This window comes from Saccostrea cucullata, unplaced genomic scaffold, assembly GCF_032062105.1.
Source record: "Saccostrea cucullata isolate Sc308-1 unplaced genomic scaffold, CSIRO_AGI_Scuc_v1 ctg234, whole genome shotgun sequence".
Taxonomy (NCBI): domain Eukaryota; kingdom Metazoa; phylum Mollusca; class Bivalvia; order Ostreida; family Ostreidae; genus Saccostrea; species Saccostrea cuccullata.
The window spans coordinates 106,535-129,034 of record NW_026931351.1 but is presented as its reverse complement, the minus strand read 5'-3'; the positions used below and the strand labels follow the sequence as shown (position 1 = coordinate 129,034).

Below are 22,500 nucleotides of genomic sequence, written 5' to 3'. Positions count from 1 at the left end.
AATGTAAGGGGTCAAATTTCTGTGGAGGTCATTTTTCAACGTGTGTGGAGTCGTAGAATTACTGGTCTGGAATGGTTTTCTACGGTCGAAAAATGACCCTTCTTGTCGTCAAAATGACCCTGGGTCATTTTCCCACGTAAAAAAATGGCCCCCTGGTCAATATTCTACGGGGGTCAATTTTTGTCGTGACACCTGCACCTGCATCTTTTTCATATAAACTTCAGTAAGAACTAGAGTACTTGACGTGTGATTTTTAACAAAGTATTTCTATTGATTACCTTCTCGTTTTTTCAAATTTTCATTTTTTTATGTTGAAGATGAAGTTGTCTTTGACATCCAAAAGACTATGTTTTAATTTATTGTGAAGAATGATTGCATAAAGTGAAGATTAATTGTACTTTTAGTTTTTTATGTTACTGGTTTTGAAAATTTGGGAGATTTTTTTTTACTTTCTTAAAGTTATTGGGGTTTTTGAGAATCCACCTCCGATCTACACCACTTCTAGGATATGCTGTAGCGCAACATCTGTATTTTTTTTTTTTTTTTTTTTTTTTTTTTTTTTCTTGCAAAGAGTAAGGATAGAGGCTCAGTGGAGTAATTGTCTGACTCTGCAGTGTACATGTATTATTGTTTGTAAGAAATATTTATGAAGTTAATTTAGGAATCAAACAGAGGTGGGGAGGATCAAGCTCAGCATGGTACGTATACTGGAATTAATGTTGAAAGTTTTAAATACTGAAATATGATTTTGAAGAATTTCATCCCTAGAAAGTGAACTGTGAGTATAAGTTGCATTTTCAAAAAAAAACCAAAAAAAAAACCATTAAAATCAACTTCTTCAGTTTAAAATGCAGTTATAAATAATAATGAACCTTGTGAGCCAAGACGATATTGTTACACGCTGTGTCGGCTGGTACCAAAACTCATTGATTATACATGTAGGCTTAAGTCTTTGATAATTAACTTCCGATTTAAAGAAAATGAAAAAATTATTTCATGTTCGCATTTTGTCTTTTAAATTTCTTTAAAGGTTAATAGTACATGTATATGTCTTAAACAATCAGTGTTCAGATCTTCCTTTGCATGATTAGCCCAACGTCTGGCATAATCTTCGATAAAATAAGATTTTCAGAAATAATTTATTAATTAATTAATAAATTAATTAGCTCTGTTGCCAATTGAAAGGTTGGGACTCCCTGTATATATAGGGATTTTTAAAATGATAACTTTGAGGTCTTTTTTTCCAAGCTTTATGAAAACGCCAGCAGGATGTTTTTTAGTTTGTTTTTTCAAGGTATGTTCCGTTCAAAGAGCACTCGGCGGGTGTGACTGGGATACTTACTCCGCCATGGCACCTAATCCCACATCTTTTTTTCAGTGATCCCTGTTGACTGTGCTAATATATTCTATGCTATGGTTTAAGGGACTTTTGAGAATTATAACTTTAAATTTCCATATGTTGTTTTTAAAAAATCACGATTTTTTCCTAACTAAAATCTAACAGGAGTGGATAAAGACGGGATTTGAAGTTAGGGGTGGGGTAATTAGGCAGGTATGAGACCGTCAGTGGGTCCAGTGTGAATCGACATCATGATATCCCCATGCGGGCCCAGGTTAGGCGATGCGCGGAACACCTGGAAGCTCCTCTTATTAGGACTTCAAGACTTTATACTCTTCTTGTAAAAATCAATATAATAAGAATTGATGAAAAGATATTTTAAAAACAGGGTGGATCAGGTACTTTGGAAAATCAAGCATATCAAGACAACAAAATTGCTGCAGGAAAATTTTTTACGATGCATCGACTTTTCTAAGTACGGATTAACAAGATTTTAAATATGGCGGCGCCCATGCAACGAAATTGATTCGTAGATTTCAGGTATATTGGGGAAACATTATTTAGAAAGAACAGCAAAAAATAAAGGTAAGAAATAGCAGAAAGAACATATTCAGTGCACAGAATTCAATAGATAGGGTAAGAAAATCAAGTAATCTATTCAGGGACCGTGGCAAAAAGAAAACAGGCTCTGCTTACTTAGTCACTGTATCGACACTTCTTCTCTTCTTCTTCTTCTTCTTCCGGTAGGGAGTTGAACTCTATACAGAGTGTTAATAACTCCAGCTCGATTAAAAATCAGGTCCAGTCCAAAGACTATTTCTACCTTCGTAGCTATTAATAGCTGCATAGGTATTTAAACCTACCCAAAGTAGCTTTTTTTACCTACTTTCTGTATTAATATTATCTGCAATTTGTGCCATCATCACTTATTAGTGACGGTCACAACAATATATATTTAAAAGCTCATCACTCTATTTGCATGGTGTTTTATTTTCAGAATTCTGTTTGCCATGGAAGTAGAAGAGGGGAAAAATCATGAAGTGGATAGAAAGAGGGAGAGGTCAAGGTCACGAGATAGAAAACGAAAACGCCACAGGTCTCGCAGCAGGGAGAGGTGAGAAGAATAAGTGATGCTGTCTTGATACACATAATTAAAACATGAAAAAATATCATATCTCTCTCTTTCTCTCTCTATCTAATGATGCACAATATGAGATGATAAAGTTATTATTAGATTCTTCAATACGTTTAGGCATTCACTTGTACGTTTATCAGCTTATGAATGTATGAAATGAGAGTTGTTGGCTTGTTTGTTTTTTTGAGTGTGTATTATATATTTATGACTCAAAAAACGTAGGAAAACACAAAAGGAACATGTATAATATTTCATTAATTAAATTAGCTTTTCAATTGTCTTTTTAGCTCACCTGAGCCGAAGGCTCAAGTGAGTTTTCTGATCAAAATTTGTCCGTTGTTGTCGTTGGCGTTGTCGTCGTCGTAAACTTTTTACATTTTCATCTTCTTCTCAAGAACCACTGGGCCAGTTTCAACCAAACTTGCCACAAAGTATCCTTAGGTGAAGGGGATTCAAGTTTATTCAAATGAAGGGCCATGCCCTTTTCCAAGGGAAGATAATTATGAATTAGTGAAAAATTAATGGCGTTTTTTTAAAATCTTCTTCTCAAGAACCACTGGGCCAGGAAAGATGAAACTCATGTGGAATCATCCTCAGGTAGTGTAGATTCAAGTTTGTTCAAATCATGACCCCCGGGGGTAGGATGGGGCCAAAATGGCCAATCAAATTTTTACATAGGAATATATAGGAAAAATCTTTAAAAATCTTCTTCTCAAGAACCACTGGGCCAGGAAAGATGAAACTCATGTGGAATCATCCTCAGGTAGTGTAGATTTAAGTTTGTTCAAATCAGGACCCACGGGGGTAGGGTGGGGCCAAAATGGCCGATCAAAGTTTTACATAGGACTATGTAGGAAAAATCTTTAAAAATCTTCTTCTTGAGAACCACTGGGCCAGGAAAGATGAAACTCATGTGGAATCATCCTCAGGTAGTGTAGATTCAAGTTTGTTCAATTCATGACCCCGGGGGGTAGGATGGGGCCAGAATGACCGATCAAAGTTTTACATAGGAATATTTAGGAAAAATCTTTAAAAATCTTCTTCTTGAGAACCACTGGGCCAGAAAAGATGAAACTCTTGTGGAATCATCCTCAGGTAGTGTAGATTCAAGTTTGTTCAAATCATGACCCCTGGGGGTAGGGTGGGGCCAAATGGCTGATAAAAGTTTTACATAGGACTATGTAGGAAAAATCTTTAAAAATCTTCTTCTTGAGAACCACTGGGCCAGGAAAGATGAAATTCATGTGGAATCATCCTCAGGTAGTGTAGATTCAAGTTTATTCAAATCATGACCCCCGGGGGTAGGGTGGGGCCAAATGGCTGATAAAAGTTTTACATAGGAATATATAGGGAATCCTTTTAAAATATTCTTTTCAAGTACTTCAAAGCCATGCTTATAGTGATATTTATAGGGAATCATCCTCAGGTAGTGTAGAATCTAGTTTGTTCAAATCATGACCCCTGGGGGTTAAAATTCAAGCCCCCCCCCCCTCAGTAAACTTTCAGTTCTGATCTGATATGTGCTTTTTTCTAGCCAATTGCTCAGGTGAGCGATGTGGCCCCTGGGCCTCTTGTTTAATTATTGTTTACAAAATCTTTTTAACAGACATCGCTCAAGAAGCCGTGAGAGACACAGGCATAGAAGTCGCAGTCGAGAGAGAAATCGCAGTAGAAGCCGAGACAGACACAAGAAAAAACACAGGGACAGGTCCCCAAGTAAATCAGAGAAAGGGTGAGTTACTATTCCTTATAGAGACAGGTCACCTAGTGAATAAGAGAAAGGGCGAGAAAGCATCAAATCCTGCTAACTGAATGTGCTTGTGGACTGTTTTACAGGAGATTTTACATGTCATTCAGAAGTTTTGAAATACAAATAAATTTTATTGGAAATCATGTGAGGAAACTATGTATTAACTGATGTAACCCAATCTGCGATGTTTTTTCAGAGTAAAGAAGGAAAAGGAAGAGAAGAAAGAAGTGAAAAAAGTTCCACTGTCCCTGGAGGAATTACTGGCCAAGAAAAAGGCAGAAGAGGAGGAACTGAGCAAGGTAAGAAGGAGTGGATCTTATGGAGATGTGACAAAGTGAGGAGAGAAGGAGTGGATCTTATGGGAGTGACAAAGTTAGGAAAGAAGGGGTGGATCTTATAGAGGTGTGACAAAGTGAGGAAAGAAAGGAGTGGATCTTATGGAGGTGTGACAAAGTGAAGAAAGAAAGGAGTGGATCTTATGGAGGTGTGACAAAGTGAGGAAAGAAAGGGGTGGACCTTATGGAGGTGTGACAAAGTGAGGAAAGAAGGGAGTGGATCTTATGGAGGTGTGACAAAGTGAGGTAAGAAAGGAGTGGATCTTATGGAGGTGTGACAAAGTAAGGAAAGAAAGGAGTGGATCTTATGGAGGTGTGACAAAGTGAGGAAAGAAAGGAGTGGATCTTATGGAGGTGTTACAAAGTGAGGTAAGAAGAGAGTGGATCTTATGGAGGTGTGACAAAGTGAGGTAAGAAGGGAGTGGATCTTATGTAGTCGTAATATATACTAGTATAGAAAGAGAAGGAAATTAATGGAAGGATTCTTTGAAGTATATTCATTCCCAGGTAATGTAAATTCCTTATTTTTCATGAGTTCCTTTTATGGCAAAATGACTTTTACATGTCAAATCTTGAGTATATTAATTAGCTGTCAATAAATTTTACATGGAGTTCAGCATCATAAAAATAAAGCCAGTTATTCTATTTTGCAAGAAGTGCTCCTTGTGCAATTACATGATAATTAATTTGCATTTATTAAGGAATCTACAGTAACTAAAGGGCCTGCTTAGACCAAACATATTTTGATGAGGCATCAAAGTGAATACCAACAGACCTGCTTTGAATGCTAGATCTGATCTACATTTTCTGCACAGTAATACCGTATAAGTAGAATTTTTAGCGAGGATTTAATTTTGGCATTATTAGTGAGGGTGCTGACATCGCTAAAATTGAATATCGCTATGAATTAATTGCGTATTGTTTGTAATAGCTTCTTTAGTAAGCACTTTAAAATCGCTAAAATTACTTCTCGCTAAAATAAAATACTAGATTTTAGTTAGGAATTGCTAAATTTGCGTCTCGCTAAAATTTCCACTTATACGGTAATTGATTTTGTGCTCACACAGTTAGTTTGATTTTCTATCGCTGTCTCTATCATTTCAGCCCAAGTTTTTGACCAAAGAAGAGAGAGCTGCAGAGGCCCTGAAGAGGAGACAGGAAGCTGTGGCAGAACAGAAGAAGAAGACAGAAGAAGAGAGGAAGAAGCAGCTAGAGTTCCTCAACCAAGGCAGAGAGGGTAACAGAAGAGATTTAGTTCAGAGGGGTGGGGTGGGGGGGGGGGGGGGTAAGGATGCATACAGATACAGTTTCTCAACCAAGGCATAGAGGGTAAGAAAGAAAGAGATTTAGTTGGGGGGATGGTAGGGGGTTGTGTGGATTATGGTATGAATAAAACAGAATTCTGTGTCAATCAAAGTAGAGGAAGTCTGAAAATTTGGCTCGGGGGGGGGGGGGGGGGGGGGGGGGGCTAACAGATAGAGGTATGAATAAAACAATTAGGGAGTTCTGTGTCAATCAAAGCAGGGAGAGTTGGAAAAGCAATTAAGATTTGGCTCAAGAGAGGGGGCTTATAGAAGGAAGGATGAATAAAGCACTTTTAAAGAGTTCTTTAATCAAGGCAGAGAGGGTAGGAAACCATTCATTTAATATAAAGACAAGATACATTGTAATTTGTATATTGTACATGTTTTATTATGCCCCCCTTCGAAGAAGGGAGGGTATATTGCTTTGCTGCTATCTGTCAGTCGGTCTGTTGGTCCACTTAGTACTTAGTTTCCGTTCATTTTCTTCACAACCATTGCACATACACTACTTAGAAAAAATTCCAATTAATTGCAGTTTCCTTTCATTTTTTTTGCAGAGGTTGCATATACTGAAATGAAATTTGGTAACTATACAGATTTATCAGATAAATATCTAGGTCAAGTTCTGTTTTGGGTACAAATGCGCCATTTTTGACAGAGTTATGCCCTTTTGGACTTGGAAAAATTCCAATTTGGGGGGAGGGGGGAGGCATTAGTGTTTTACAAACATCTCTTGTAGCAGATTTCGTACATTTACTATGTACTTGTGTAATGTTTTAGATGATAGACACAGGGATAGACGAGACAGGGATCGCCGGGATAGAGAGAGGAGAGAGAGAGAAAGGGAGGAGGGAGAGAAAAACAGCATCATAGAATCTAAAGACAAGGAGAAAGAGCAGGCTGCCATTAAGGTACTGTACAAATGTAGAGAATGAAGACGATAATGAGCTAGCCACAGATCTGTAGCTCTCTGGTCTTAAAACTTGGATGAGTTCCTTTTTGAACTCAGTCTCACTTTTCCACTTTTAATTCCTTTGATAAAGGTGAGACTGAGATCAAAAGTGAGCTGATCTGAGTTTCATGGCGCCGGGGTCTGTACATGTAGCTCTTGGGTCTGACAAAAATTAGGATTTTTGACCAGAGAGCTACAATGCCACCCACTGAAAAGAGTAATATTTATTGTGTACAAAGAGTTGTGCTCAATCTAATTAAAATTAGATCTTTGATCCGCTCCAGTTTGATCGTGTAGCGATCAAACTGGAGCGGATCAAAGATCTAATTTTAATTAGACTGAGTTGTGCTTGGTTTTGGATAAATTTCTCCAAATTCTTACCTGAACTGTACAAATTAAAGCTTGATTTTTAAAATATTCCTTTGACCTCTATCAACTACTTTCATATTTGATTTGAACAAAGATCATTCGAAAAAATTATCTTGCCCCCAAATTTGCAGGGTAAATAGGCAAAAATTTTTGATGGTCTCAATTTCAGGTCCAGGAGGGCTATTAACAATGGTTATAAGGAATTGTTTTGTTGTGGAAATATTAAAAGAATAAGAAGCACACAGTAAATAGTATTTTGAGGTGGCAGTTTGAAAAACAGGGAAAATAAATTGCGAAACAGTAGACTTTTTGTGTGAAATAAATCTACACTTTTTTGAAGAGCTACAGTTCTACAATTAATAATAAGCGTACATTGAGTAAGATTTTCTGCTTTAATTGATGGTGAACATAGAAATAAAAGAAAAAATCTTATGATTAATTTTTTTTTAAATGAATAATTCCAAAGTATATTGCCTAGACTTGACATTTCCATAGATTGCGAATTTGCACTTAAAATCTGATGAACGTAAATAAAGTTATTATTTCTTATACTGGGTTAATGCCCAATTACTTTTAAAAATTCATGTCAATTTGTCTAGAATTTCAGGTAATTATAAGTTTAGATTTTCTTTAGTGTCATAAAAAATGTTTCATTTTTTTAAATTAATTATTCTTAAGTTAAATGCTTTGACTTGACATTTTAAGTTTAGATTTTCTTTAGTCTCATAAAACTTGTATATTACTTGGTTTGATTGTAGGAGCGGTATCTGGGAATAATGAAAAAGAAACGTCGAATTCGACGGCTAAATGATCGAAAGTTTGTGTTCGACTGGGATGCGGGTGACGATACCTCACAGGATTATAACGCTCTATACAAAGAGAGACACGCAGTCCAATTCTTTGGAAGGGGTCATATTGCAGGCATAGATATCAAGGTAATTGTGCAGATATCAAAGTAACTATAAAGATAACAAAGATATCAATGTGACTATGAATGAAACAAATGAAGATAATGAACATTATTATATGATTGAAAAATTTCCATCTCTCTGATTGGCTGAGATCCAACTATGATAGAAAAATATTACGTTGTATTGGACCTGCATGATCAGGTCAATACAAGGATTTATTTCCTCTACATTGATCTAAGTAGATTCAAATTCCAAATTGATACAAATTGTTTTAATATTTAAAACTATGATTTTTATTTTCATGTGAACAAAACATAAACGAATATATATTTTAGGGTGAGGGTGGTTGAGGGGATGCAGGGACCCCCCGCCCCCTCCAACACTTTTACTGAACAACAATTTTTTTTTTTACTTTTTGGCAGTCAGTTTTCCCATAATACTCACTTCCTTTCAAAATCTATCCTATAAAAAAGACTGACATTATATATTTCTTTCATGGCAATTAAAATTGATTTATAAAATATTTCAAATTGATACGAGGTAAGGTTTATTAACATTTTAATTTTGCTATCTCTTGTATTTGGCTAGGACTTAATAAAATGCAAACAAGTAATGAGCTGTATCATTTTATCAGTGAATCATATAATAAAAGAATTATTGCAAAATGATACATTGATTTAGCCATCTTCGAAGTACTATGAAGCCCTTCGGGCTGGTGATATTGTATTAATATCAAAGTTGACTACAGCAATATCAATTCAAGATCAAAAGTCCATTAAACAATACAAAATAGGATCAGAGCAAACACGGACCTCCAAAACATCGGAAGCAGGATCAGGTGCCATGGAGGAGAGAGCATCCCCTGCCGACCGGTCACACCCGCCGTGTGCCCCTTGTCATATATCTAAGTGATACATACACATTAAGGTAGCTACAAACATAGCAAAATGATACATAGATATCTAGTTTACTACAAAAATATCAAAATGATATATAGGTATCTAAAATGATACATAATGGTCACTAAAAACATATCAAAATGATACATGTATTTCAAGGTGACTAAAAAGATATCACAATTATATATAGACATTATAGGTCACTACAATATATCAAAGTGATACATTTATATCAAGGCGAGTACGGAGATATCAAAATGATACATAGACATCAAGGTAACTACAAAGATATCAAAATGATACATTAATATCAAAGTGACTACGAAGATATCAAATGATACATATATATCAAGGTGAGGACAGAGATATCAAAATGATACACATAAATCAAGGTGTCTTCAAAGATATCAAAATGATACATATAAATCAAGGTGTCTACAAAGATATCAAAATGATACACATAAATCAAGGTGTCTTCAAAGATATCAAAATGATACATGTAAATCAAGGTGTCTACAAAGATATCAAAATGATACATTTCTATCAAGGTAAATACAAAGATATCAAAATGATGCATATAAATCGGGTGACTACAAAGATATCAAAATGAAACAATATCAAAGTGACTATGAAGATATGAAAATGATACATTAATATCGAAGTGACTTCAAAGATATCAAAATGATATGAAACATTATCGTAGATAGTGATATGGAAAATGGCCTATATACGAGTCGTTTTCAGTTTTAATATCAGGGTGACTTCAAAGATATCAAATTGATACATTAATATCAAAGTGACTACAAAGATATCAAAATGATACATAGACATCAAGGTGGCTACACAGATATCAAAATGATACATAGACATTTACGTGGCTACACAGATATCAAAATGATACATTGATACAAAGGTTACTACAAAGATATCAAAATGATACATATTTATCAAGGTGACTAAAAAGATATCAAAATGATACATAGACATAATAAAGGTCACTACAAAGATTTTAAACTGATACATTAATATCAAGGTGACTCAAAAGATATCAAAATGACACATACACATCAAAGTCACAACAAAAATATCGACAAAATGATACATATTTATAAAGGTAACTATAAAGATATCAAAATGATTCATTTGTCATAGCCATTAAGGTGATTACAAAGAAATGAATTCAAAACTATATTTGGATATCAAGATAATTACAAAGACAGTTTCTTTAAGCTCTACTGGTCAGAGACCAGAAGAGCTTATGTGAAAGTAAGGTGTCCGTTGTCTGTTAACATTGTTTCAAAACGCTCCTCCTCCCTCTACGGTTTTGATCTGATTTCATTACATTAGTAATTTCAGTTAGGAGTGAAGTTGCATTACGTCACGATCTTTTTTCGTCAGATGCATCCAGCGTAAACAATTCACGCCCGTGTTGTGTGATTGGTCAACTCATATTATCAACATTGACACGGAAATAGTCTGCTGCATGAGCAACCAATCAGGGATTAGAAGAAACTTCCAGTCTTAAAGCTTGCAGTTAGGAGGCGTGTACTATTTACCTTGAGCGCAGCTGTCATCATAGGTTGTGACGTAATGCAAAACTTCACACTTAACTGAAATTACTAATAACTTAGTAGATAACATTAAGATACCTAATTTTTTAAAATATTTTTTTGGAATGATGTTGACAATTTCATGGTTATCAAAAATTAGAAAATTTGTAAAATTATTTCGATTGGCTACTTCTCATGTAGTTTTAATCTGATTGCAATAAATTTTGCCACCAAAAAGAGACTAAAGCAAAGACTATTATTTATTCATTATGTTCCAAAAGTTTCAAGTACAAGTGCTACTTTTTTCCCTCCTTTTTATACCAATAACCTGTAAAGCTACACTCTCATCAGAGACTTCTGATTTTCTTTGAAATATATTGATTTTAAAAAGTTAATAAGACTTTTTTCAATATTCTTGAATAAAATTTACAAATTGAAAGTTTGAGCATAGCGAAAAATATTCATGACAATTCAATAAATATGTTATTAGCAAAAAGTTAAAGTGTACGTAATGATTTCATTGTTTTTGTCATTTTGAATGAGTTTTAATTTGAATGTACTTTTTGAAAAATTGTATATCATATATTTTTTAGTGGTTTACAAACAGAAAAGTCTGTTCTTGCATGTGCTAGAGCTTGAAAATATATATATTTCTTTTATCTACTATTGATAAGTACAGTAAAACTCGTTATGATTGCACACAGATATTACAAATTCATGGATATAGCAAAGTTCTCTGGGATCCCCAGCTAGATAAATTTTAACGAATTCCTTATATGGATATAATGAAATCATGGATATAGCAAAGTTATTTTACAGGTCCCTGTGATTTCATTATAACCAAGTTTTACCGTAATTGATACACTTTAGAAGGTAATTTTCATTTTATTTTTTTTTTTTAAAAACAAAATTGAATTTGTAACTAGTAAGGTAACTTGAGCACAAGGAAAGATCTGCAGTTCAGTTCTTTTGTATAGGTCACAAAATTGAAATATGTAACTTTTGACGAAAAATAATACAAATTTTTTTCTTTAAAAAATTCAAATCTCTTTGCTTTAGATAGGTGCCTCTCTTAGAGGAGTGATATCTGTAAATTTAAGTTAAACAACTTAAGGTTTAGCCAAGCCCTTGATGCGAACAGATGCAAACAGACTTGTGTAATTATGGAAAATAAAGTTCTCGAAAATAAGTTCCAATGACTTTCTGGATAGAAAGATGATATGTAATGGTTTGTTGACTAATCCTGTGGTTTAATTATGATTTAATTTGTTAACAGGCTCAGAAGAAAGATCAGTCCATGTTTTACGGAGAACTGTTAGAAAAGAGGAGAACCAATGAGGAGAAAGAACAGGAAAAGTAAGGAACTGGTGTAGATAAATAGAAAGGGGCAGGGTTCATAGCTAATACATGTAGCTAGGTGTAGATAGAGAGGACAGGGTTCATAGCTAATAGCTAGGTTTAGATAAATAGAAAGAGGCAGGGTTCATAGCTAATAGCTAGGTTTAAATAAATAGAAAGAGGCAGGGTTCATAGCTAATAGCTAGTTTTATATAAATAGATAGAGGCAGGGTTCATAGCTATTAGCTAGGTTTAGATAAATAGATAGAGGCAGGTTCATAGCTATTAGCTAGGTTTAGATAAATAGAAAGAGGTAGGGTTCTTAGCTACCATATAGAAGGTTAAAATCGCTTTGGCAAAGTAAAAGATGCGATTTGGTACATCAATTTCAGCAAATCGCGGTCGTTTGAATTCGCGGAAAGGAAAAATTATACATTTTTTAAAAGTACTTGCAAGCCTTTTTCTTTGGGTATATAATGTGTGAACTGATATTTCCCGTCTCTATGTTACAAAATTTGTACTTGTATATCCCGTATATATATCAGATAGGAAAGTAAAGTTTACATACTTGGTCGATTTTGAGCCCGATTGAATAACAACGAAACATTGGACTGATCCCGATTTGAAGTCAAAACAATGTTATAGCATTAAGATTTTTATTTATTTCCAGGTCCAAATCAGAAAAAAAAAATTGTATCATAGTCAAAATGTTGAACTTTTAATCATATAATTGATTAAAGTCTTTTCCCTGTAAATGACCTTGATTAAAGTTAATGACTGAGTGACACGCACGGGTGTATTTAAACAAGTATGTTTTGATAAATAATTACATCAAACGTCTACTAGATGGCAAAATTAATCGTTGGCTATAGAAATTAATTTAATAATTAACAAACTTTAAAAAAAACATCAACAACTATGTGTTTGTAATTGATCCATACACCCGCAAAATTATAAAGATAGTCTACATCTCGGAAATTACTGCCTTTGTGTGTACGGAAAGACAATTTGAAATAGATTTTAAGAATCTAATCGCAGATAATAACAAAATTTCAATTTATCCTTATAAATCTTTAAAGAATTATTCACTGTATGTTTTACGCGGAATTTCTTTTCCGGCGAATATAGCGAATATTAACTCCGCGAGTTAATTTCCTGCTGTACAGTAATAGCTAGTTTTATATAAATAGAAAGAGGCAGGGTTCATAGCTAATAGCTAGTTTTATATAAATAGAAAGAGGCAGGGTTCATAGCTATTAGCTAGGTTTAGATAAATAGAAAGAGGCAGGGTTCATAGCTAATAGCTAGGTTTAAATAAATAGAAAGAGGCAGGTTTCAAAGCTATTAGCTAGTTTTATATAAATAGATAGAGGCAGGGTTCATAGCTATTAGCTAGGTTTAGATAAATAGAAAGAGGTAGGGTTCTTAGCTAATAGCTAGTTTTATATAAATAGAAAGAGGCAGGGTTCATAGCTAATAGCTAGTTATACCCCACGCAACAAGTTGCGGGAGGTATAATGTTTTTGACCTGTCCGTCAGAGTGTCAGTCAATCAATCAGTCAGTCAGTCAGTCCTTTTTTTTTGTCAGCGCAACTCCTCATAAACCGCTGCACAGAATTTTGTCAAACTTTGCAGGTATTTAGGACACAATGTGTAGATGTGCATATTACCAGGAAATTCCGATTCCATTATTTTTTCCAGGAATTTCCACACTTTTTAACTTAGGCATTTGGCCATACCTTGAATATAGAGATGAACAGTTTGTCAGCGCAACTCCTCATAAACCGCTGCACAGAATTTCGTCAAACTTTGCAGGTATTTAGGACACAATGTGTAGATGTGCATATTACCAGGAAATTCCGATTCCTTTATTTTTTCCAGGAATTTCCACACTTTTTAACTTAGGCATTTGCCCATACGTTGAAAATAGAGATGAACAGTTTGTCAGCGCAAATCCTCATAAACCGCTGCACAGAATTTCGTCAAACTTTGCAGGTATTTAGGACACAGTGTGTAGATGTGCATATTACCAGGAAATTCCGATTCCTTTATTTTTTCTTAGAATTTCCACACTTTTCAACTTAGATTTTTGGCCATACCTTGAATATAGAGATGAACATTTTGTCAGCGCAATTCCTCATAAACCGCTGCATAGAATTTCGTCAAACTTTGCAGGTATTTAGGACACAATGTGTAGATGTGCATATTACCAGGAAATCACTTTTTATTCCAAGATTTTTCATAATTACGGCACTTTTCAAATTAGATTTTTGGGGATATCTTAAGAATATAGTGCATAACACAATTCAGTGAAAATTTTGTAAACCGCTGCACAGAATTTCATCAAACTTTGCATATATTTTGGACACAATTTGTAGATGTGCATATTACCGGGTAATTCCGATTCTTTCATTTTTTTCCCGGGATTTTCAGCACTTTGAGTTTTGGGGGAGCATGGGGTATGTGAGCTTGCTCACTTTTTCTTTCATTTTATATAAATAGAAAGAGGCAGGGTTCATAGCTAATAGCTAGTTTTATATAAATAGAAAGAAGCAGGGTTCATAGCTAATAGCTAGGTTAAGATAAATAGAAAGAGGCAGGGTTCATAGAGAAATAGCTAGGTTTTGATAAATAGATAGAGACAGTGTTTATAGTTAATACATGTAGCTAGGTGTGGAAAGATAGGACAGGGTTCATAGCAAATAGCTAGGTTTATATTATACAGTTATGGAATGGGTACGAGGGAAATAGCAAATTTATGGTTCCCCAAGGGAGGAAACTATTTCCTGAGGCGGCGAAGCCGCTGAGGGAAATAGTTTCCTGCCGAGGGGAACCATAAATTTGCTATTTCCCGAGTTCCCATTCCATAACTGTTTTATTATACCTAAACAATCATATTAGGCGAATTAATTTTTTTTACCAGATATTCCGACATTTAAAAAAAAACAAAAGTAGAGGCATTATTACAAATGCATGCGGTTTAACACATTGTATGATAAGTAATGCATCGTGTCCTCAGACAATTGAATTATTTTTAAAAAGTATTTTCACTGACATTTCGAAGAATTATCGTTGTCTTCATTTTGCTAAAATTCAAGTATGATTTTGGCATCGCATGTCAAAATGTTTTGACGTCATAGTTACATTGCTAATAACATTACGCCACAGACTCGAGATTCCATGAACGCTATGCCTACTGAACACTTTGCTTGGTTAAAATTACTAATTAATATTCATGAGGGAGTAGTCCCAGGGAGTAGCTCTGATTTTCCAGGGAGTAGTCTTCAGTTGAGGGTAGTAGTCTCTTCTCGGGGAAATAGACATTTGAATGGTATTAATTTTATATAGAGTAATTACAGTAGAGGTTTAATAAAGATAGAGACAGAGTTCATAGCTAATAGCTAGGTTTAGATAAATAGACAGAGACAGAGTTCATAGCTAATAGCTACGTGTAGATAGATATGACAGGGTTCATAGCTTACAGCTAGGTTTAGATAAATAAAACAGGGTTCATAGCTAATAGCTAAGTTTAGATAAATAGAAAGAGGCAGGGTTTATAGCTAAAAGCTGGGTTAAGATAAATAGATTGAGACAGGGTTCATAGCTATTAGCTAGGTTTTAGATAGATAGATAGATAGATTCAGGGTTCATAATAGCTAGGTTTTGATAAGTAGACAGAGACAGAGTTCATAGCTAATAGCTAGGTTTAGATAGATATGACAGGGTGCATAGCTTATAGGTAGGTTTAGATAAATAGATTGAGACAGGGTTCAAAGCTAATACTTGTAGCTAGGTGAAGATAAATAGATTCACTCTGATTCAGGGTTCATAGCTATTAGCTAGGTTTTAGATAGATAGATAGATTCAAGGTTCATAATAGCTAGGTTTAGATAAAGAGATAGAGACAGGGATCATAGCTAATACATGTAGCTAGGTGTATGTAGATTTGACAGAGTTCATAGCTTATAGCTTGGTGTAGATAGATAGATAGATAGATAGATAGATAGAGACAGGGTTCATACTGTAAATCACTTTTTATTCGCGAGAACTTTATTTTCGCGTAATTACGCGAGATAGTGTGCTCGCAAAAATTTAATTCTCGCGCATAATCGTGTTCCTTAAGGTTATGTAGAGCAATAACCACAATTCGTGAAAATTATGCCTCGCTAATCAAGAGTCAATGACTATCTCGCGAAAATAAGGTGTCACGAAAATTTAATGATCTACAGTAGCTTATAACTAGGTGCCAAAGGGAGACAAAGTGATATTTTAGAAATTTTACAGGAAACATCAGAAAATCATTGCCAAGAAAGAAGCCAAGCAGAAGTGGGACGACCGTCACTGGGTGGAGAAATAGAAGATGGCCGAGATGACGGAGAGAGACTGGCGAATCTTTAAGGAGGATTACAACATTTCCTGTAAAGGGGGGAGATAGATAACCCCATGAGGAACTGGAAGGAGTCCGGACTCCTGGATAAGGAGATTCTGGACGTCATTGAACAAGTCGGCTACAAGGTTTGTTGAAGGAGTCTTCTAAAAGGTTTATTGAACAAATTTGCTACAAAGTTTGCTGAACAAGCCTGCTACAAGGTTTATTGAACAAATTGGCTACAAGATTTATTGAACAAGTTGGCTATTAGGTACATGTCTGTTATGAGGTTTGTTGAACAAGTTGGCTATTAGCTATAGGCAAATTGAACAAATTGGCAACAAGGTTTGTTGAACAAGTCTTATACAAGGTTTACTGAACAAATTGACCACAAATTTGGTTCAGCAAATTGGGTACAAGGTTTATTGAACAGTTGGCAACAAGATCTGTTGAACAAGTTGGGTACAAGGTAACAGGTTGGCTAGTCCAAGGTTTGTTGAACAAGTTGGCTCCAAGGATTGTTGAAAAAGTTTGCTGAAAGGTGTATTGAACAAGTCAGCTACAAGGTTTTTTGAACAAGTTTGCTAGAGAGATATTAGAGAGAGAGAGAGAGAGAGAGAGAGAGAGAGAGAGAGAGAGAGAGAGAGAGAGAGAGAGAACAAGTCCACTACAAGATATGGTGACTTAGATGGCTACAAGGAGAGAGAGAAGAGAGAGAGAGAGAGAGAAGAGAAGAACATGTATCGAGAGAGAGAGAGATTTTGGCAATTACCTACTATATGCTTAAGAAACCTCTCTACACTGCACACTAAAGAGTTCTGATTCTAAGGTATTTTTCTGCAGTTAGAGTGATCTGCCCTTAGATCTAAATTCTAAAAAATATACATGTATATTTACAATGTATTACTCAAATTTTAATTAATTAAAGTATTTTTAACATTTTAAAAGGCCAAGACAAATTAACTGAACGTGTTATTCACATGTATTTTCTCTAATGAAGTAATTAACAGTGATTTCTATTCACCGATACTGTGTTGCTTTGAACATTTTTCCTGGGGGTAAATGCCACGCACCATACAGTGAAAATTAGATAAATAAGCTTAGTATTAACTCCTTTATACAATATATTTTTCTCAATGTCCAAAAAGAATTTTGCACTGGTGTAGAGAGGGCCCTTTTAAAATCTGCATAAGTAAAAAGAAAAATCTGTGTATACATATTGCAATGAAAAAACAGAGTTCATATTAAGTAAATTCTCAAATTAGATGTTTTCTTTTTCACAACCTTTTACATGTATATTAAGTAAAAGAAATAACAGAATGTACATCATATTTTGTAATTCATTCTATTGCACAGTGTTACAATATTCTACATCTAATAAAAAATATAGTAGACTAGTTTGACTCACTTTCTACAATTCCTCTTGAATATATTGAGTAAAATTTTTAAATCCAGTTGCTTAATTTTTTGTAGGAGCCGACACCCATTCAGAGACAGGCTATACCTATAGGTCTACAGAACAGAGACATCATAGGCGTAGCCGAAACAGGAAGTGGAAAAACAGCCGCCTTCTTACTACCCTTACTCAAATGGATTACCTCTCTTCCCAAAATAGAAAGGTCAATTTAATATCTTTTATCATCACCTCTCTGATAGCAATGTGGAATAATTAAAATGTAGAATCTGTACGAAATACAGTAAAATACAGCTATAGCGACCACGCTTACAATGAATTGATGCTTAGAACGAAGTGATTTTTATTCCCTGTGACTTTAAAGTGTATTATAATCTTAACGGATATAACAAATAACACTTATAACAAAGCAAAATTGTCTGTCCCTAGCTCTTCCTTGTGTGTTTTACTGTATTATAATGACTCTATTGAATATTTACGTGGAGATGCAATACATTGATTTTTTTTTTTGTAATGTATAAACAATTAACTCTCTTTAGATCAAACATATATAGAAAATTTACATGGGCCCACTCGATTGGGATCCTTCTTATTCCAGAATAACCATTCTGTCTGCTCGATTGGTTTGGTAGGGTATTCTTTGAAGGCCTTCTCAGCCTTCCACGTCAGAGATGGAAGGATAGCTAAAGGATAGCATTCTAATATGGCATCCGACGGGTTGGTGAAAACTTGGGGGATTTTCATTATTGTAAATAAACCAAACTTAAAACACAATACAGTTGCAAAATGTATTTTTATCATGTATGAAGGGTACTTCTGTTAAGAAGCATTTTTTTCTGTTATGTAATTGCAGTAAAATCAACCATTGAACACAGTTTCATAATTTACCATGTAATATGGGGTGCAGATTTGAGCCAAAATAGGTCCCTCAATTTACCATAATTGTTTTATTTTTTTTTTACATGCTCTCTGATAGCAATGTGTCTCAGACACTTGATGTTTTAAATCTTTCTTTACATATATAAAAAAAAATTCCCAATACTATTATATTAAATTAATTTTTCCACTCTTAATTATCTCAAGTTTCCCTTTATAATCTAACATTTAATGCTTTAAAAAAAACGGATTCAAATTCTTGAAATTCAACAACTGCAGTAATGTCAAAACATCGCAGATAATATTCCATCCTATTCAATATCCTTCTGAACACTTGATTTAGACATACATATTCCAACCCTTCCAACATTCCCCTCTGCTTCTAGAAGGGTCTCAATCGAGTGGGCCCATGCATAGGTGGCAGTTACTGTCTTGAAATATTTTTTATATGAACATTGTACACAAGTTTCGATTTTCAAAAAAAAAATTTTTTTGAAAAATAAGTTTTAATTTTACAAGAGATCTTTGGTTATCGTTTAGGTTTGACGACTATGACCAGGGTCCGTACGCCATTATTTTGGCTCCGACGCGTGAGTTGGCTCAGCAGATAGAGGAGGAAACCATCAAGTTTGCCAAACATCTGAACTTGAAGACAGTCGCCATTATTGGAGGAATCTCGCGAGAGGAACAGGGGTTCAAATTACGACAGGGATGCGAGGTCAGTTAAGTAAAATTACCATAGGGAAGGTTAACAATATACGAGGGTTGATCCAAAAGTTCATGGAATGTATCAGTTTCTTTGAAAGAGTTGACCTAGAAGAAGCTGCTTTCTAGAATTCACTACCAAATGTAATATGTTTATGTTTTTGAATAGGAGTTTCTTTGATGGGAGTCCATGCATTCATAACATTTGAATGGTCAATCTTTGATGATACTTCATTCCTAATATTTTAACGATAAGTTATTTTACCTGTGTTTTTACCTGTTACAGATTGTCATTGCCACGCCTGGTCGACTGATTGACGTGCTGGAGAATCGGTACCTGGTTCTGGCCCAGTGCACATACGTCGTCATGGACGAAGCTGACAGAATGATTGACATGGGTTTCGAACCGGATGTACAGAAGATTCTGGAATATTTACCTGTCTCCAACCAGAAACCGGACACTGAAGACGCGGAGGAGGTGGAGAAAATGTTACAGAATTACACCTCCAAGAAAAAGTACCGCCAGGTAGGTCACATGCCCTCATGTAATGAAACAAAGTTGCTGCAAATACTTGTAAGGATTTCTACAATCTTTCTTTTTTAAGACGGTGTAGAGAAATAAGCCATCATTCTTATGAATATGTTCAAAATTATTTGAAATGAGCCATTCTTTTAACAGTTGTAAGTTTTAATTGCATGTTTAATTGAAAATTTAAAACATGATGTTAAAAAATACATGAAATCTTATAGCAAAAGATTCTTTTAGTTACATTATTGGTTTCATTATCAACACAGTCGTTCATATTTTTTCCAGACGGTCATGTTCACAGCTACTATGCCCCCCGCTGTGGAGAGGCTGGCCAGATCCTATCTCCGTAGACCAGCAGTGGTGTACATAGGTTCTGTAGGCAAACCCACTGAGAGAACGGAACAAATCGTCTACATGGTGTCATCCGCAGAGAAAAGGTCAGTCAGAGGTCAAGGGTCAAAAGCTTGTATAATTTTCTGTCAGAAGCAGATATTATATTTTCTTTATTAAAGACACTAGTTTCCATAATGGTAGTAAATGATCATAATTCTTTCATTAGATTTTCTAACTAATCATTAGAAAAGATTGTTTATTTGGAACCTGTAGACCCAAATTTTGAAAAAAGTTATCTGAAGAAATTCAAATAATTTTTATTTCATTGATAAAAACATTTTCATTGGCTTATTTAACGTATTTCAAATTATAATTGGTGAATTATAGGAAGAAATTGGTTCAGATTCTGGAACAAGGCATCGATCCACCAATCATTATCTTTGTGAACCAGAAGAAAGGAGCAGATGTGCTGGCCAAATCTCTGGAAAAAATGGGTGTAAGTTATGAAAAAAAATAATTAAAATTATGTTTACAATGCAACCATCAATGTGTACAGTGCACAAACTAGAAAAGTTTGTTCAATTTTACATATTCAAGACTAAATTTTCATTCTCATTATTTTGCCAGATGCAATGTCTGTATATTTGCTTCAATATTATGCCTATACGTCTTTTTCAGTACAATGCCTGTACATTACACGGTGGTAAGGGACAAGAACAGAGAGAGTTTGCCCTGGCCAGCCTTAAGGGAGGAACCAAAGATATCCTGGTCGCCACCGATGTGGCAGGTCGTGGTATCGATATCAAGGACGTCTCACTGGTTATCAATTACGACATGGCTAAATCCATCGAAGGTTTGTGTTGGATTTTGATGCTTATACTGTTCTGTGTACATAGAATTTTACAGAATCTTCCTGAGGAATATATTTTTAAACATACTGTAAACCAACTTTTATTTGCGACAACATTATTTCGTGATTTACCGTGGTAAATTAGTTTGCGCCAATTAATTTTCGCAAACAAGCCTATTTTGGATCTGTTGTTATGAGGCACATAGACTTTAAAGAACGGATCACAGTGAGAAATATTTGCGATGACGGGGTTCTTGCGGACTTCTCGTTCTTGCACACAAATAATAGTTGGTTTACAGTATGCTACTTTTACATTTATTTGACCATTTGTTACAGTATTGAATTAATACTTTCAATTAACATGCACAAGATATATTTTACCTGCATTTCACACTTTCTGAAATACTTACCCAGACATAATTTGAAATAACATTAGAAATACCTCGCATGTCAAATGTAGCCAAATACAGTGTTCTATATACTGCATGTACTTGGTCATGAAAGAAAGGACAAGTCTGTTTAAATATTTTCTTTCTTATTTTCCAGATTACACACATCGTATTGGGCGTACGGGTCGAGCTGGGAAGACTGGGGTGGCTATAACCTTCGTGACCCCTGAGCAGGACTCTGCCGTCCTATACGACCTTAAACAGACCATCCTGGCCAGCCCCGTGTCCTCCTGCCCCCCAGAGCTGGCTAATCACCCAGATGCCCAGAATAAACCTGGCACCGTGGTACAGAAAAAACGCAAGGATGAAACCATCTTTCTGCAGTGATTTAACAATTCATGGACTTGTGCAGAAGTGTGGGAATAATTGTTAGTAATCTTATTGTCAATGTGGAAATTACACACAATGTGTGTTACTGATGTAAAACATTATAAGACTTCTTAATGGATATTTGTTTACACATTCTGATGAATAAATGTGTATCATCTTTCCTAGGTTTTTTTTTTCTTTAATAATACATGTAATACTTTAAAATGAATTTTGCTTTTGAATAATACTATTTTGAAAAAGCAAACTCATTTCAATTGTCAGAGTGCAGCATACAAATCTGAGGAAAGGAAGGAGAATTATATTTGTGGTTAGGCCATCTTTAAAATGATGTTTGCTTGCCCTCTCTGGACTCAGGGCAAAATTACTGGGTCGGTTGAAAGATGGGAAAATCTTTTTTCCAGAAAATTTCTACATATTGTGTAACGGGATAAGAGGAATAAAAAGAAAAAAATATATTGTGCCCTGAAAAGTTTTAAGTCCAGCCATTTTTAGTCAGTTAGTGGGGAGAGGGCAACCAAACAATTTTTAGCTCACCTGAGCCGAAGGCTCAAGTGAGCTTTTCTGATCAAAATTTGTCCGTCGTCTGTCGTTGTCGTTGGCGTTGTTGGCGTTGGCGTTGTCGTTGTCGTAAACTTTTCACATTTTCATCTTCTCAAGAACCACTGGGCCAATTTCAACCAAACTTGGCACAAAGTATCCTTGGGTGAAGGGGATTCAAGATTGTACAAATGAAGGGCCACGCCCTCTTCCAAGGGGAGATAAT

General features: G+C 35.0%; 1 pseudogene; it reads left to right on the top strand.

Annotated features, from left to right (window-relative positions):
• Positions 1-1,871: 1,871 nt before the first annotated feature.
• On the top strand, positions 1,872-21,897 carry LOC134232306 (probable ATP-dependent RNA helicase DDX23; annotated as a pseudogene).
• The last annotated feature ends 603 nt before the right edge of the window (positions 21,898-22,500 follow it).